The sequence below is a fragment of the Pleurodeles waltl genome, chromosome 6 (assembly GCF_031143425.1).
Source record: "Pleurodeles waltl isolate 20211129_DDA chromosome 6, aPleWal1.hap1.20221129, whole genome shotgun sequence".
In the NCBI taxonomy this organism is placed as follows: Eukaryota; Metazoa; Chordata; class Amphibia; order Caudata; family Salamandridae; genus Pleurodeles; species Pleurodeles waltl.
In genome coordinates, this window is record NC_090445.1 from 46,496,559 (window position 1) to 46,512,514 (window position 15,956).

The 15,956-nt window shown below is 48.3% G+C and overlaps 1 long non-coding RNA gene across 1 annotated transcript; it reads right to left on the bottom strand.

The window, feature by feature from the left end:
- Positions 1–247: 247 nt before the first annotated feature.
- LOC138299160 (uncharacterized) lies at positions 248–14,905 on the bottom strand. Its single transcript, XR_011204716.1, has 3 exons — positions 14,764–14,905; positions 2,970–3,071; positions 248–1,669 (listed from the first exon to the last, which is right to left on the bottom strand). It is a non-coding gene; the product is annotated as an uncharacterized lncRNA (long non-coding RNA).
- Between the last annotated feature and the right edge of the window lie 1,051 nt (positions 14,906–15,956).

Below are 15,956 nucleotides of genomic sequence, written 5' to 3' on the forward strand. Positions count from 1 at the left end.
GGGGTACGAGCCCACACCACCTCCACTCAGTAGCGCCAGGACTGCTATGCCTCACTCCCCTCAGAGAGTTAAGTGCTACAACGGGGTACCTGCTTCCCAGTACATGGAAGGTTGCAGATTTATTACTAGCAGAAGGACCCAAAATTAACAATAATAACCCTTTTTTCCAGGCACACTAACATGTGTTATATGCTTTTTTGGACAGTAAGAGATAAGCAATGAAATAAGCAAATCACAAACACTACTGTTTGTATATATATATATTTATTTTTCCAGAACTTTCGCTTTTCCATTCATTCTCCCGTCCACCGCAGCAGGATGCTGCAACGCATCTCTGGCCGGCCCATTCCCCGCCAGACGGGAGTTCTGGGCAAACCTTCATTCTCCTGCCACGGGAACAGAAGTAGCTTCTGGAAACAGTTCTGCGGGGGGTTTCTTACCATGCACTCGGCAGCCATCACAGAACCCTATAGCCTAACATACACAGAAGAAAGGCCAGAACGCAATAACAGATCTGATGTAAACTTGAGTGATGAGGTAATCATGGCGGCCATTTTGAACCTGAAGGCCTTTGCAGTTGCTGGAATGCAAGCTCCTGATAAACTCCAGTGAAAACATCCATTTAAAAAAAGAAAATGGCACCCAAGGGCCACCTAACAATTTAATTACATCATGTTTAGGATAAAATATAATCATGTGGATCCTAGCACTCGTTTTGGTCATGATGTAGCATAACTACTGCTTTAATTGATGCAAATGGTGAGGAAGCTGCTGACATGAGGCGATCACCAAAGGGCTCAAGTCAAGCAGTAAAGCTATTCTTAATAAGTCGGTATTCTGTCCATGCATGTTCAGACTCCTGGCAGGAGAAAGTCACCTCTATCATGGCCATCCATTCCAGTTGTGACACGTCCACAGGTATCCTCACCATTCGCATCAATAAAAGCAACAGTGATACTTCATAAGGACCGAATTCTGTAGCTTTTTTGATCCTACATAAAAAATAAAAAATAAAAGACACGAGAGTGCCAGGATCAGCACGATGAAGTCTTAATACAGAGGTCACTCCGGGAGAATACTTAGAGCCCCACTCAAGAACGTTTCAGCTGATCGGTTTGGGGAACTACAGACCTTTAACACTATATCTCACATTATATAATTTGTTAGCAGCAGGAGCAATGTTGTGCTTCTAGGCTCAGCTTTAGATCAGCCGAATAGTAACCCAGTGCCCTGCACGCGCACCCTAAAGGCTCTTCTCCAGTAACACACACAGTCACCAACACCAGTACCAGAAACAAGGAGAACGCCATCTTACTGTAGGGGAAATGAACTGGTTGCAACACATATTTAACAATATATTGATCTTTTCAAAAGAGACTTGTATATGAGCTCAGGCGATCCATGTCACAGTGGAAGTGTAAAGGAGTTTCGTTTCAAAAGGGCCACCAATCGATGTTTTTTTCCGCAGACGCTTGTCATTTGGATCTGTCTTCTGTGTCTATGGTGTGACCTATGCAGGCAAGGGTTGGAGGCTCTCCGGTGCATGACCTTTACCCTCAGGATCCTCCGCCGCAGCGCTGTACAGCCATTTCTGGAGTCGGACCAGGTTTGGGGTCGCACGGCTCGAAACTTGAGGGGGCAGGCTGGTACTGTACATCCTTCTTGCTGCCTGTTGGGAGAGAAACAGGAGTGAGGCAAAGGCTCTGTCCATATGTAAACTGTTCTGCTATCTTTGTTTAATACATTTCAAAGAGCACCCTAGCTATGAACACCCAACTCTGCCTCAAGTATGACCCAGGGCACAGGCTAGAGACCCAATCTTCCCCACAAAATCTAAGACCCGAGCGAGCTAGGACTAGCAGTCCGGTGTTGCAAATGTTGACTACCTCCCATCCCATCAGGACACACTGCAACCCCAGCTCTACTGGCGCCCTATCCAGTTATTTCATAATGGTATTGCCAGCATTCCCGCTATCCCAGAACCCCCTCGTCAGCAGGAGTGGTCACGATTCTGGCACACGTATACACAATAGAAATAGCCACACATACTAACACTGGATGCCAGGTGTGCACATTTCTCTGCCCGAGTCAACATTCTTCCTTGCATCCATTCCCTTCTTTGAACTTGCATTGCCATGTCTCCACTGTGGCTACCCTGTGTTGAGCTCAGGGTTTCCACCATTACTGCTTTGCCGTTGCCATGACAGCCCAGGATTTAATGGGCATGGTCTCCTGAACCATTGCATATCTGTCACATCTATGATTATGGGCTCAGATAAGCTGACTGTTGCCATAGTTACTGCAGGCATCCTATTGCAAGTGGGCGACTGAAGAATGCCATTGCTGGCGACAGAGAGCTGCCGTCTCTCGAAATCTATCTCCAGGAACAAGACTTTGAACTACATACGATGAGGTGGCAAAAATATAAGGACAAGGTCCACAGAATGTAAATCTGTGTCCTGAAGTCATGACTGTCTCTCCATAAGAAGGAAATAATGCAACTCTGTAGAAATTACGTAGACCCTTAGACATGAAGGAATCTGCGTCACGTGGTGTTAGGAGCCTCAACTCCCTTGTACTTAAAAGGGGAGGCACGTTCCAACAGGACTGTTTTTTCTCCATTGGGGGTCACTGCGAATTGAACCTCTTGTAGGTAGTATGAATTTAGTGTGTGTACAGGAATTATGGTGCTGTTTGCAAAAGCACTTGGTGCAACCTGCCAGCACAACTCTAGATGATTGCAAGCATGGGAGAAGGGGGGGGTTCAGACTGGGCCTGATTTACAATTATGTGGTAACCGAAAATCCTGATTTTTGAAAGAGGGCTAAATTGGGTAAAAGAAAAGAAAAAAAAAGTGGCATAGGGGAAATACTACAACTACACAAACTGTAGCCTCCATCCTGGATCTGTGTGTCAGCTTCTTCTACAGTCCATCCACTCACCCTGCATGCTCAACCTGAAGTACTCACCTTTGGCAAGGCTGCAAGATCCTTTTATGGTCGAGGAGGCCGCCCCAGGCTCCTCCCCGCCGCGGGCCGACGAAGCGATTTTACGTGCCACATATCGGCACGCTGCCAAAAGAAAGATGTGAGAAGGATTAGGACTGAAGAACGGGGCCAGCGGGTTCATGTTATCAACTGCATACACTCATCATATATTTTGCATTAAGCACACATACATCTCGATTCTACAATGCAATACATCTGACATTAAGTGAGATACATTTTTAAATTTCAAGCAGGACAGAGCTTTGAAGGCAAACAAAACTGATGCCTAGAGCATGTTGGGCCCCACTTGGGTCGACAGAAGACGCAGATGTATCAATTTGTTAGTCATAACGAAGCTGGTAATGCTGAAAACAGACAATACTGTTGAGCTCGGGTATTATGGAGCCATGTTTTTGCACATACTGCTAGCTTGTTAGGAAACATACCTGACCAATGGGCATGACTGCTCTCAGATGTAGTAGCTGTCGGGCTGCATTTTTGTTTGCACCTCTAACTAACCTCGAACAGCCAAAATACCAAAAAGGGTATTCATTAGACTTAAGTTGCTTTTGGTTCCACACACTGCTGATGTACAAGCATCACAGCGATTTCATTACTTTGGTTAATACCCAATACCGTACCTTGTTGGTATTTTTGAATGATTGTTCACCTCAATACTTTGGGTGCCCTCCACTCACCACCATCTGCTGCTTTTCTTTGAAATTCCTTTAGAACTTTAACTTCCAACTATCTACCTATGCAGACGATATCCTTCTATCTGTTCAAGAACATCACTCCACCATTCCTGAAATACAGCATTCTGACCATGGTTTCATGGAGTATCTGGATATAAGTTAGATCAAAAGACGGAACACGTGACCTTAATTACTCCTCTATGCATAACACCACAAACACTGGCCTGGAAACAGTACTCCGTTGAATAGCCACTGGTCAAAACAACTTGAGAACTGACTTTTCATCAACCACAAAACAATACTAAACATGTTTTAAAGAAACCTGAGAAGTGCCACCTCTTAATCTGATGTCGGGTGGTAAGTTTGGCATTATTAAGATGTAGAGCACTGTTGAGACAGAAAAGTCCTCTGCATGGTAAGAAGCGTACCCCTACCCTGAGGGCCTGACTAAGTTGTTGTCTTGATCCCTAATGCTGATTTGTTGTCATAGGTGAACATGGATCATGCGTGTGCACCATGACACAGGCCTGTCTCACGGATTGCTGTCTTGTTGGGAGGGGTGCCCAAGCGCTGCCCTCATACTGGTGGAAGGCTACCACCTTCACCAGGAATTAAGCAGCACAAGCGTGGTAGTGGCAGCATACTGTGTAGTGAACAGGTCTCTTTTACCCTTTGTCACTGGAGTAAGACAGCTGTGTGCTTAACTCATCCCTGGCCTACATCAAGTTGCTGTGAAACTGCATGTGTGATGTAAACATGCTCATTGTATGTGTCCTCACAAGGCGATGCCAATCTGAAGTAGGACTGTGCTGCAACAGCAAAGGGTTCCATCCAGCCGGAGCAGGTAAGCCAAGGACCGGGCCATTTTTGGGCCCCAAGGCCCATAGCGCCATTGGTGCTGCAACCCTATAGACTCTAGTGACTGAACTTATGAAGAGAGTCTGAGGGGAGAACTCTTGAGTGCGGCTTAATAGTTTACCTCCCCTGGATGCGGTCATCAGTGAATGGGGAATAACATCGGAATCTGTTGCACTAGGGGTTGGAGGACAGGAAGTGGCCTGACAACTACTAGAGCCCCGAACTCAAAAGGGGGATTGTTATTGCTTTTGAATGTTGTTTATCTTTGCATGTGTAGAGTTTGAATTAAAATACTTATTTTTATATAAAAACAAATATTTGACTGGACGTTGAGTTCTGTTTGTGCTGCTCGCACATTGAACTATCATTGACTGCTCGTCCTACGCTACCCATCAGAGAGCCAGGTGCAGAAGGGGGGTGTGTGGCCCAGTTGACGGGATTCACAGTAGGGCTGGCCCGGGACATCGGGATTGAAAGGCCTCCACCATCATGGTTGGGCCCAGTAAGTCCTCCTTGCCCCATTGCCCTCTGAAGGGGTTCTGACAAGCACCCTAATCTGTTCCCACCCCATAGTTATCCCAACATACTGTTACTGACCACCTGCTCATTTCACAAAGACAGTAACAAAGCCAAACTAAAATCCTAAGATCTCTTGGAAAAATGTTTTTAAAAACTCAAGAAAGTTGAGAGTGGGATTTTCCAAGGTGCTCTTTAAGAGCAGCTCCATGCATGGCCTATAGAGCAGAGAGCTCTGCAGTTACCAAGTTATCCTACAGGAGGAAAAAAACTATATAGAGAAGAACCAAGAAACCACTACTTAGGCTTAATGGTGGAAGGCCCTGTGTCTGCAGCACTCTTTTGAATAGTATCCTTCTGAAACTTACCAATTACACCCAACTTTAACATGATCAGCTCTGTACCGCTACTTGTCAGGAGGTAAAATTCTGGCCAACTTCTACTGTGCTAAGGATGGCTCATCAGAAACAGTGTAAACCCTTGTGAAGGACTCAGGTCCTTATTGCACTGGCCTTGTCTGCGACCAAGAACTTCCATTGAGGGGGACAGACTTCTCATATGAGCCACTGAGTATGATCCCTGTGAAAAAAAGATATTCTAGTTTTTTTTATCACATAGGTGTTCCTTGCCTCTCTTCCGTGATTACTATTTGAATTATGTTCACAGAATAATCCATTCCTCTGTGTTAGGGGCATTTTTCGAAGTTGGGTTTTCCAGGATGGAATGAAACTTTAGGTGCAGGAAATAACTCTTGCATTCCAATCCTAGATGGATGCACAGTGCTTCCTATGAGATTCCTACCTTTTTCTGGGCATGTGACTTCAGGGTTATAGAGGCAAGCTGGGTACACTCTGTATTGCATCACAATTGTGCCACCCAGCTCACTACTTGCTCTGGCCCCTCTTGTAATCTATCTTTGTGCTTTTAACCACGCTTGTCACATTCATTGGTTTGTGGGCTTGCCTTTTAAAAACCACCGGATTTCATTATTGAAAGGCATGCATATCTCATGCCTTTTTCAGTGTTTAGCCCCCTTGAGCGCCCCGGTAAACTACTGAAAACATACGAGGCTCCATGTTTTCAGCATGGTTTCCGTACTACTTTATCTTTTTATTTTTCAGGCAGCGTGATTTGTTTTGTTTTTCAATTTCAGCGCGATCACGCTTGTTTTTTCTTTCAATTTGTGTGGCAAGAAACATCCGGTTAGGACTTTACAATGCTAATAGCGAGACCCCGTTGCATTGCATATGCTTGCTTCACCTGCACTCTGCATCTGCTCCTGCTTTTGGCCTGCTGTCCTACAGATCTCCGTTTCTGGATTCCGGTTTTATTTCCCCCCAAAGGATTATGGGAAGCCCAGATAACTCCTGGCCCTATGCTGGTCTCCAATCACCATTATGAAGCCTGTTGTGGGGGGTGAAGGGGTTGGGTGTTGCCAGGCTTTGTCTTCATCTGATGAAGTAAAAACTCGAGGTGCAGAAAAGCCCTGCCCTTGAGACCGACCCATGGGAAAAAATGGTTGCCACTTCCAACTGATAACAAAAATCATCAGTGAAACATTTCTTCTTCATCTACAGACTATTAAAATCCTTAAAGCTAAAAGAGCTTAAGGGAATGCAAACTGCAGACACTTGACTTGAAAACAGTTTTACCTGCAATGACCATTTACTGCACTTGGTAGTGTCATAAATTTCAAGCTGCCCCCCTCCCCCCCTCAATTATTAACTTTTAAAAATTTTAGGCAGACACTCTTCAGGGCTGAAGTACAACACATCACATCAAGGTGAGCTAGAGTGACTGGAAAAAAAAGAATGAGGAGTACCGCAGAGCCGTGAGCAGCCACCCGTACCTGCCCCTCCAAGTGTCCACTCCTTGGTGGCTGCACTCCCCCCCTATTTAGCCAGCTAATTGACCCTGCTACAGCAGCACCACAATGGGGCCTCTGGCTAGGCTGCTTAGAAAATTACTTCTGCGCCACCAGGGAAACAGACGGAGCGGTACCAGATCGTTGATGTTTTACATGGGAGGCAACAAACTGAATGAACTCTTCGAGTCACTCCCCAACACAGAAGATGTGGCGGATTACGACGCTGTGGTGGTGACGCTAAACAGGTACTTCGACCCCCAACTAAACACTGATTATGAGTGTTTTAAACTGCGTCAGGCCCAGCAGACGGACGTAGAGTCCGTAGACATGTTCTATGCCAGACTAAGGAAATTTGCCAGCACGTGCTTGGGCCTGAAACAAACATGAGGAAATACAGGCACAAGTTAGCCAAGGGTGGCGGTCCAACAGGTTACGGAAACTGATCTTACGGCAACCTGGTATCTCCCTGGATGAAATCTTGATCCTAGTACGCTCCCATGAACTTTAGGCAATCCGTGGTGACACCATGGCCGCTGTAAGGGGGCAGTCCATATCAGCGACAACAGCGCCACGCCCACCGCCAGTGAAAGTGGAACAAGTTGACGATATCCAAACCCACCAAGCTCCCGTGCATCGTCAGAGCACCTCGAGAAAAAGGAGAGGGGACGTGTGGCAGCTGGGGCTATGAGTACAAGATACCGGGAGAATGCCCGGCGAGAGGGAAGTCATGCAATAAGTGTGGAAAGAGTAACCATTTTGCCAAGATGTGCCAGATGGGGAGAGGAAAACAGTGGCAGCCTAAAGTGAAGGCGGCCACAGTAAAGAACATAAGTACTGGAGACAATACACCTCGTGGGCACGCGGACACAAAAATGCCACCATATGAGGAGGATGAGGAAGTACATTTTTGTCACCTCATTCACAGGATGGAGACAGCACAAGAGGCGACCAGCCCCCCCCCCATGAGCACAGTGATGACAAACACCCCAGCAACAGTGCGCATCAACACAGGGGCTTCAGTTAATGTAATGGACAATGCAGTGTATCAACAACTCTCCCCCAAACCAAGCTTAACCCCTAGCAACACGAAGATCTACACGTATGGAGGACATGACCCACTCACCCTGCAAGGCACCATAAAAATATCAGTAACTAACGAACAACACACCACCAGTGCTAAGTTCGACGAGGTCAAAGGAGACAGAGGCACTCTTCTGGGGTGCCACATTGCAGAAGACCTGGAACTAGTTTTCTTTGCACGCCAGGTGCATGAATCATACACCGAATCTCTCCTCAGCAAGTTCCCGCAGCTTTTTGCAGGATTGGGGAAGCTCAGGGGCAAGAGTGTTAAGCTGCACATCGATCCAGACGTGACACCAGTGGCGCCGAGACACCGGAGGGTGACCTTTCATCAGAGGCCAGCAGTCGAGAAAGAGCTACAGTTGCTGGAAGACCAAGGGATGATTGAAAAAGTTGATGGGGCCCACCCCCTGGGTCTCACCATTAGTGATTGCGCCCAAGCCCAAACAGCCAGGAGCCATCCGCCTCTGCATGGACATGCGTCTACCCAATTGCGCCTTCAGGAGAGAGCGTCCCATTACACCCACGATGGACGACATAATTGCAGTCCTGAAGGGAGCCCAGTGGTTCTCGAAGCTAGACTTGAACTCCGGCTATCATCAGCTAGAGCTGGACCCTGACAGTAGGAATAGCACCGCGTTCTCGACCCATGTGGGGTTACGGCGATACAGGAGGTTGACCTTTGGGATGTCATCAGCGGTGGAGGTATTTCAAAATGCTATCAGAGAAACACTCTCAGGCTTGATGGGAGTAATTAACCTGAGTGATGACATCCTGATCTTCACCGAGACACATGAGGAGCATCACCGCTGCCTGAGGGCCACACTGCAGAGACTCGCTGACGCAGGTCTCACGCTTCACAAAAGAAAGTCTGCGTTTTACCAAACACACATTGACTTCTTCGGGTACATCTTCAAGGGAGCGGCTTCAAGTAGACGCCATTTGCCAGGCTCCGATCCCTCTGAGTGCGACAGAAGTCAGGAGCTTCCAGGGGATGGCGAGATACTGTGGCCGGTTCATCCCCCCCCAGCTAGCCACGATGGCAGAACCACTTCGGCAGCTTGCAAAGACGAATTACAAGTGGGAATGGAGCCCAGAGGCAGACAAGGCATTCCATGATGTGAAGGAGACACTGCTTGACAAGGTGACCATGACGTAGTTCCACCCAAGGAAGCGGACGGAAGTGGTGGTGAATACCAGCCCCGTGGGAATGGGACCCGTCCTACTGCAAGAGCAGCATCATCATCAAGAATGGGCCCCAGTGGCATATGCCAGTAGGGCGCTGTCGGCTGTGGAGACCCACTATACCCAAGTAGAAATAGATGCATTGGCGATTCGGCGTGCGTGCAAACATTTCCACCTGTATCTCTATGGCCACGGATTCCAAGTAGTTACAGAGCACAAGCCCCTGGTCCACTATTTGCTGGAACCGTGCGTCTGGCTCCCCCAAGGATTGAACACTGGGCTGTCCTGCTCCAACCCTACCAATTCAAAGTCATCTACAGGCCAGGTGTGAATAACCCGGCGGACTATCTGTCGAGGCACCCCTCAACAAATCCACTCAATACTTCCCAAGAAGGGGAGGAAGAGGACACAGAGAACTTTGTAAACATGGTCATCCAGTTGGCCTGTCATGTGGCCTTAATGGTGATGGATATTGCTGAAGCTGCTGAAAGGGGCCTAGTCCTTAATTGCGTCAAAGAAGCGCTCAGAGACAATGGAAACACTTCCTAGATGGGGTGAGAACGTATGACCCAGAAAAGAGGGATACCATGCAAGGGATGTGTAAGGTAAAGGATGAGTTGTCAGTAGGGGGTGACCGTCTCATCCTACAAGGGCAGAGAATAGTGCTGCCGATTGGCCAGTGGAACCGAGTGGTGGAACTCGCCCATCAGGTCCACCAAGACAAAAGCGCTGCTCAGAGCCAAGGTGGGGTTCCACGGCATAGACGCAAATGGTGGACAATCTTGTTGGAAGCTGCCACTCATGCATCATCACCTCCATTGAATAGCCAGTCTGCCCAATAGTCACCGAACCTCTCAGTCGGAGACCATGGTGAAAAATAAGCATAGACTTTGGAAGCTTTCCCGACAGAAGGTTGACAGCAGTTATGATCGACTCATACACGAACTTTCCTGTGGTGGAAGTGGTGGCTTCCACTTCCCTCGAGAATGTGAGACCAGTACTGGACAAAACTTTTGCGGTATTTGGGCTCCCAGATGAAGCCCGAACAGACAATGGTCCTCCTTTTCAGGGGCAGGACTCCAAACGTTACCTTGAAAGGTTTGCCATCCATCATCGCAAGATCATGACATACTGGCCGCAGGCCATGGTGATGGAGAAAGATTTATGAGGACCCTTAACCGAGCTTTAAGGACTGGTGTGGTACGACACGAGGATGTAGAACACTGTTTGCACCAGTTCCTAAGAGCATATTGACAAACGGCCCACTGTTCGACTGGCTGTGCCCCGGCTGCATGGATGTTTAAGGTGGCTCCGCTGGATTGCATCCGGGCTGGCTCTCAACGAGAGCCTCCTGAGTTGGATGTTGAAGCCACCCAACAGTACCGGATGCAGACAAATCAAAAGGCGAATGATAGGAGAACCAGTCGTTGTGATCTTCAGGTGGGTGACCGTGTGGTCGTGAAAAACCGGCGTCCTGGCGGAAAGTTTCAGAAACAATTCAAACCGGAAGTGTAGGAGGTGGTAATGGTCCGAGGGTCCATGGTGACTGCCTGTCGGGGAGAGAGGCGAGTGACGAGAAACGTGTCACATTTCAAGCGAGCTGGTGTGTCGGATGTGACCGAAGAAGAGGAAGAGGATGGTGCTGTGGGAGAAGGAGAATATGGAGCAGAAGAGGGGAATAGGTCGATCAGGTGAAGCCGACGAGGAGGCATTGGTCGGTCGGAGTGAGCGGTATCACCTCCGGCCCAATCCTGCACCCAGCCAAAGACTTCTAGAATTCGGGTGCTAAGGCTGTGGCTCGGAAGATCTCTGCATCCTGAGAATGGGTGGGGACACCCAGACTTTGATGACACCTTGTCAGAGCAAACACATGTGTGAAGCGGTCGCTTCAGAGGAGGCCCCTCTATCTATGGATATGTTTTACTGTTACTTTTCCCTTTTGCCTCCTACCTTGGTTTTCTTTTCTTCCTTTAGTTTAAGCCTTGGAGGGATGTAGAGAGCCACCAGGGCTGTCCTAAACTTTGTTGCACTCTGAGGGCAAAAGGGCGGGCGTCAGCCCAATGTTATAAATAAACGAGGGGCTGCTGACCCGGCAGTTCCCGTTGCACCGTTCATGTGTGTGGTCGTCCTTGATAACGGGGACAGGCGAGGGCACACCTTGACAATCGGCATCCAGAAGAGGAGCTCCTGGGCACTGTGCTACGTTTGTTTAATTAAGAAATGTTTGTCTGTAAGTGTATATAGGGATGGCACGTCTCCTTAGGATAATATGAAACCACCAAGTAACAAATGGATTGGGGGCGGCCCTAAATTAGCTTCCAGCCTATGACGCTGCACGCTAACTTTTTTTTTTTTAATGTACTTATTTTTTGTTCTTACTTTTCCCAGATATCTTGTTATCTTAGGCGATTGACCTATACGAACAGGCCGAAAGTCACACGAGATAGTGGCACACCACGCAACTTAGTGTCAATTTCTCAAAAAATACAAGTCACACAATTTCGCCCTCCCCAAACTAGTCTAAACTAGGGCGCTAGTTCCAGGACGGTTCTACAACGTTCTGTGCGCGCGATTATAAATCCGCATTTGGCCTCAAAAGACATAAAATAAACGCCTCTTGCATTTTGTGTTTCGTTTGATGCCAAATGTGACTTTTCTGCTTCAGGGAATGAGGAGGAAAACTCGTTGGGAATTGTAAGTCGCTCAAACTTCCATCGAACCAACCACTCTGCCACAGCAGGTGCATGAGCCCTCTGAGCAACCTTTACTGGCAGCGATGACGCTGCAGATTAGCAGGTACTTCCGGTTGCCAGGTGCTTCTGCGCCCGGGGCCTCGCGGCGCCTCCGTGCCTCTGAACACTAAGCATCCGCGCGCTGCGCGTTCACCTTCGTGTCGATCATTCATCTCCCGGTGGCGTGAGGGGGAGGGCGGGAGGGGGGAATCCAAGACTCATCTTCCCATAAAGTCGGGAGTGTCTCTGGGGCTGACGGCTTAATCTTGTGGGGTAATAAGGTGAGGGTTCTCCAGGCAGTCACAGGAAATCTCTCCATATGGGGTAAATATGCTAAATTCTGTGTGACTGAACAATTAATGTCCTAATAGACTGAGGGGTATGTCCAGGCATCTTCTACTTTTGGAGAGGAGGCTGTCTGGGAAACGCCATGGTGTAAAAGGGGTTATGGGAATCCCCCGCTCATCCTGGCATGAGGTGAGGGTGCTTCTAGGACTGAATGATCATTTTCTTATGGGGTAAATGGTGACACTAGGAACCCAGACCTTTTCTCCCAAGGAGTAACTACTTCTCTAGCACCGACAGATTCGTGTCCTTAGGGAGTTATGGGTTTTTGGAGATCTCTAGGAAACATCTCTCTAAGGGTACCGGCCATTTCTGGGAATCCTGCAGTAATCTCCACATTAATTCAGGGGTTTTCCTATAACTGAGGGATTATGATCTTATGGTTAAAGGGAGACTGTACAACTCGTCGCTCAAGAAGTCAGTTGTATCCCTAGGGCTGAAGAATTAATCTCCTAAAGGGGTTTCTGGGCAGCTGCCGGAGAGAAAAATCTTTAAGCGGTAAAGGTGGTCAGTTGAATTATAGGATTCATCTCCCCTTGGAAGTCAGTGCTGCTAGGAATGAAGGATACACCTCCCTCCAGAGCAAAGGGGGCTCCTGGGCATCATCCAACATGGTGTTCGCAGAAGCTTTCTCTAGGAAACAAAATGATGTGAATGTGATTTCTAGGAATCAAGAACTCATCTCTACTTGTAGAGAAGGGGTTTCTCCATAAGTGAGGGGTTCAAATTCCTATGACAATAATGGAGACTCTATGAAGCCAGGACTCATCTCCACGTAGTTTAAAGAGCATCAGCCCGAAGTACCAAGGAGTGACCATCTGTAGGAAACATCCCTGGGGCAAGACACATTTCTAAGACTCTGGAGCTCGTCTACTTGTGGAGGGCAGGCCGTGTCTAGGAATAGTCTGTCTGGGGAACAAGGTGAATTTCCAAGAATCAATGACTCCTCCTGCCAGTAACTGAGTCCGCCCCAATCCTACCAGCATTAAGAGACCCGCCCACCTCTGTGCCATGACTACATGCAGACGACCCCTCCAGGCAAAGCGTTCGCTGTACCAGGCAGATATAAATGTTCCCATCCACACCCCGGCAGCCATTACAGATACACTTCAGATCTCAGGGACACCAGCGCTGGTATACGGAAATGATGAAATGCACAGTGCGTCTGTCCAGGCTGTATATAGTGCGTTATGTCAGGAAACCGCTTATTCTCGGGTCTCAAAGTCGATAGATTGGAGATTCACAAAGACAGTGATTGCTCAGGATCACACAGTGCGTGCAGTCAAGTGAGAAACAATATACTTCAACCAGAGTCTCCTGTTCCCACTGCATACAGACCCGCCCCATCAGGCTGCAATAGCCCGACTGCTGAACCACCTCCCGGGCCCTCGTCGCGAGCAGAAATCACTCCCAAATGAAGGTTATTCGCGAATATCCTCGATTTAACAATATCTCCGACAGAAACTGTCTTCACAGCCTGAAAACTTCCCTAAATAGTAGCTCAGAATCAGCCTGTTCACCTGACCTCTCCCTCACTGGGCGCTACTAACAAGCAGCGCTCCAAGCCCCACTGGTGCACTCGGTGTTTGTGGGATGCACTCGTCTAGGTAAACAACTCTAGGAAGTCGATCCCCGGCGTTCACTGCTGACACCTCATGACTGCATCACGTGATGCCGAATCTGGCGTGGTGGGGGCGGCCCGTGCATTCCTGGTGCGCCTAGAGTCCATTCGATACGTCCTCTGAGCTACATTCAGAAGGCAATCGAATAAAAGCTCAAAAGATATTGACCTCAGCGCCGGTGGTGGTGGATGACGGGGGTGGGAGGGAAGAGAGCAAGAGGTCAGAAGTACCACAATCAGCTCGGTCGGGCAATTTCCTCTGGGCTCCGGGGCGAGGTCTTGAAGCGCCAGCAACGTAGAAAAACAGCACTTTGTGAGGGTTCAGAACCCCATTTTATGAATGATGACACACTGAGCTGTTGCGAGTACACATGAATTTCTACAGCCAATACATTGACTCACACAGCTATTTTACTGACATGTGACGCTCAATAGAGTGCACAAAGACCTCTGCAGAGGACATTACCAGCGGACTTGTCTTGGTGGGACAGAACCAGTGACCTGCGGGTGTATTATTCTTACTCCCCTCTACGATCACCTCCACCACTCCGCAGCAGGCGCATTATCCTATTTGGCTGTCTCGGCGGGAGGCAGCGATCTTTGCAGCAGAAACAGTGAATGGACCATGTCCGCCTGCAGCTCAACAGAGCCCCGCAGCACGTGCATTGACCTGCCCTCTATGGTTTAAAACCCGCGGAGCTGCCTCACGGACAGAGCCCCGCAGCACGTGCTTTGACCTGCCCTCTATAGTTTAAAACCCGCTGAGCTGCCTCACGGACAGAGCCCCGCAGCACGTGCATTGACCTGCCCTCTATGGTTTAAAACCCGCTGAGCTGCCTCACGGACGGTCTATGATCGGGTACCAGCCCTTCCTTACCTCCGATGATGAGTCACACCATGGTCTTCTCCGGCTCGGTGTCTGGCTCTGGCTCCGGTCAGTATCTCCTCTCGCCCCACAGCCGCGCCCTGTATCCCGGTTACACAAGGCGGACCTGGTTATGTATCCGCCAGCCTGTGACGTAGAGCTATGCTCTCTGAGCATGCGCACGGCTGCTGCTCCCCTCCCCGCCCTTCATGCTTGTCAGGGTGTATTTTTTCCCTGCTCAATTCCTGCAACAATACAGAGCTCTTTAGCTCAGAGCGTAACGGTAAGGTAAACAGCAGGAATTTATTAATCCATTACACCTCCGTCCAGGGCAGCACCTGCCACCCCTGGGCACTCACTTTCCAGAACCAAGAATCACCTCATAGCACTGAAATCCCCACAGAGCCTCCTTTAACCCCTTCGCTGCCAGGCCTTTTCCCCCCTCAGGGGCCAGGCCTTTTTTGGGGGGGCTATTGGGGGCAGTTCTCGCTTAGGTCCTTATAACGTTTTGTCCACATAAGCTACCCACACCAAATTTGAGTCCTTTTTTCCCCCAACATCGAAGGGATTCTAGAGGTACCCAGAGTTTGTGGATTCCCATGCAGGAGACAAAGAAATAAGCCAAAATACAGCTAAAATTTAGTTAAAAAAAAGTGGAAAAAAGGGCTGTAGAAGGCTTGTGATATTTCCCCTGAAAATGGCATCAACAAAGGGTTTGCGGTGCTAAAATCACCATCTTCCCAGATTTCAGGAACAGGCAGACTTGAATCAGAAAAACCACATTTTTCAACACAATTTTGGCATTTTACTGGGACATACCCCATTTTTACTATTTTTTGCACTTTTAGCCTCCTTCTAGTTAGTGACAGAAATGGGTGTGAAACCAATGGTGGATCCTGAACAGCTAAACATTTCTAAAAAGTAAATAAAATTCTGAATTCAGGAAGGGGTCATCTGTGTAGCTCCTACAAGGTTTTCATACAGAAAATTACAGTTGAAATAAAAAGAAAATATTGAAATTGAGTTGGAAAAAATCCAGCCATTTCTCTCCACGTTTTACTCTGTATCTTTTTCCTGCAATGGTAGATTTTTGAAAGCAATATACCGTTACGTCTGCTGGATTCTTCTGGTTGCGGGGATATATAGGGCTTATAGGTTCAATAAGAACCCTAGGTGCCCAGAGCCAATAAAGGAGCTGCACCTTG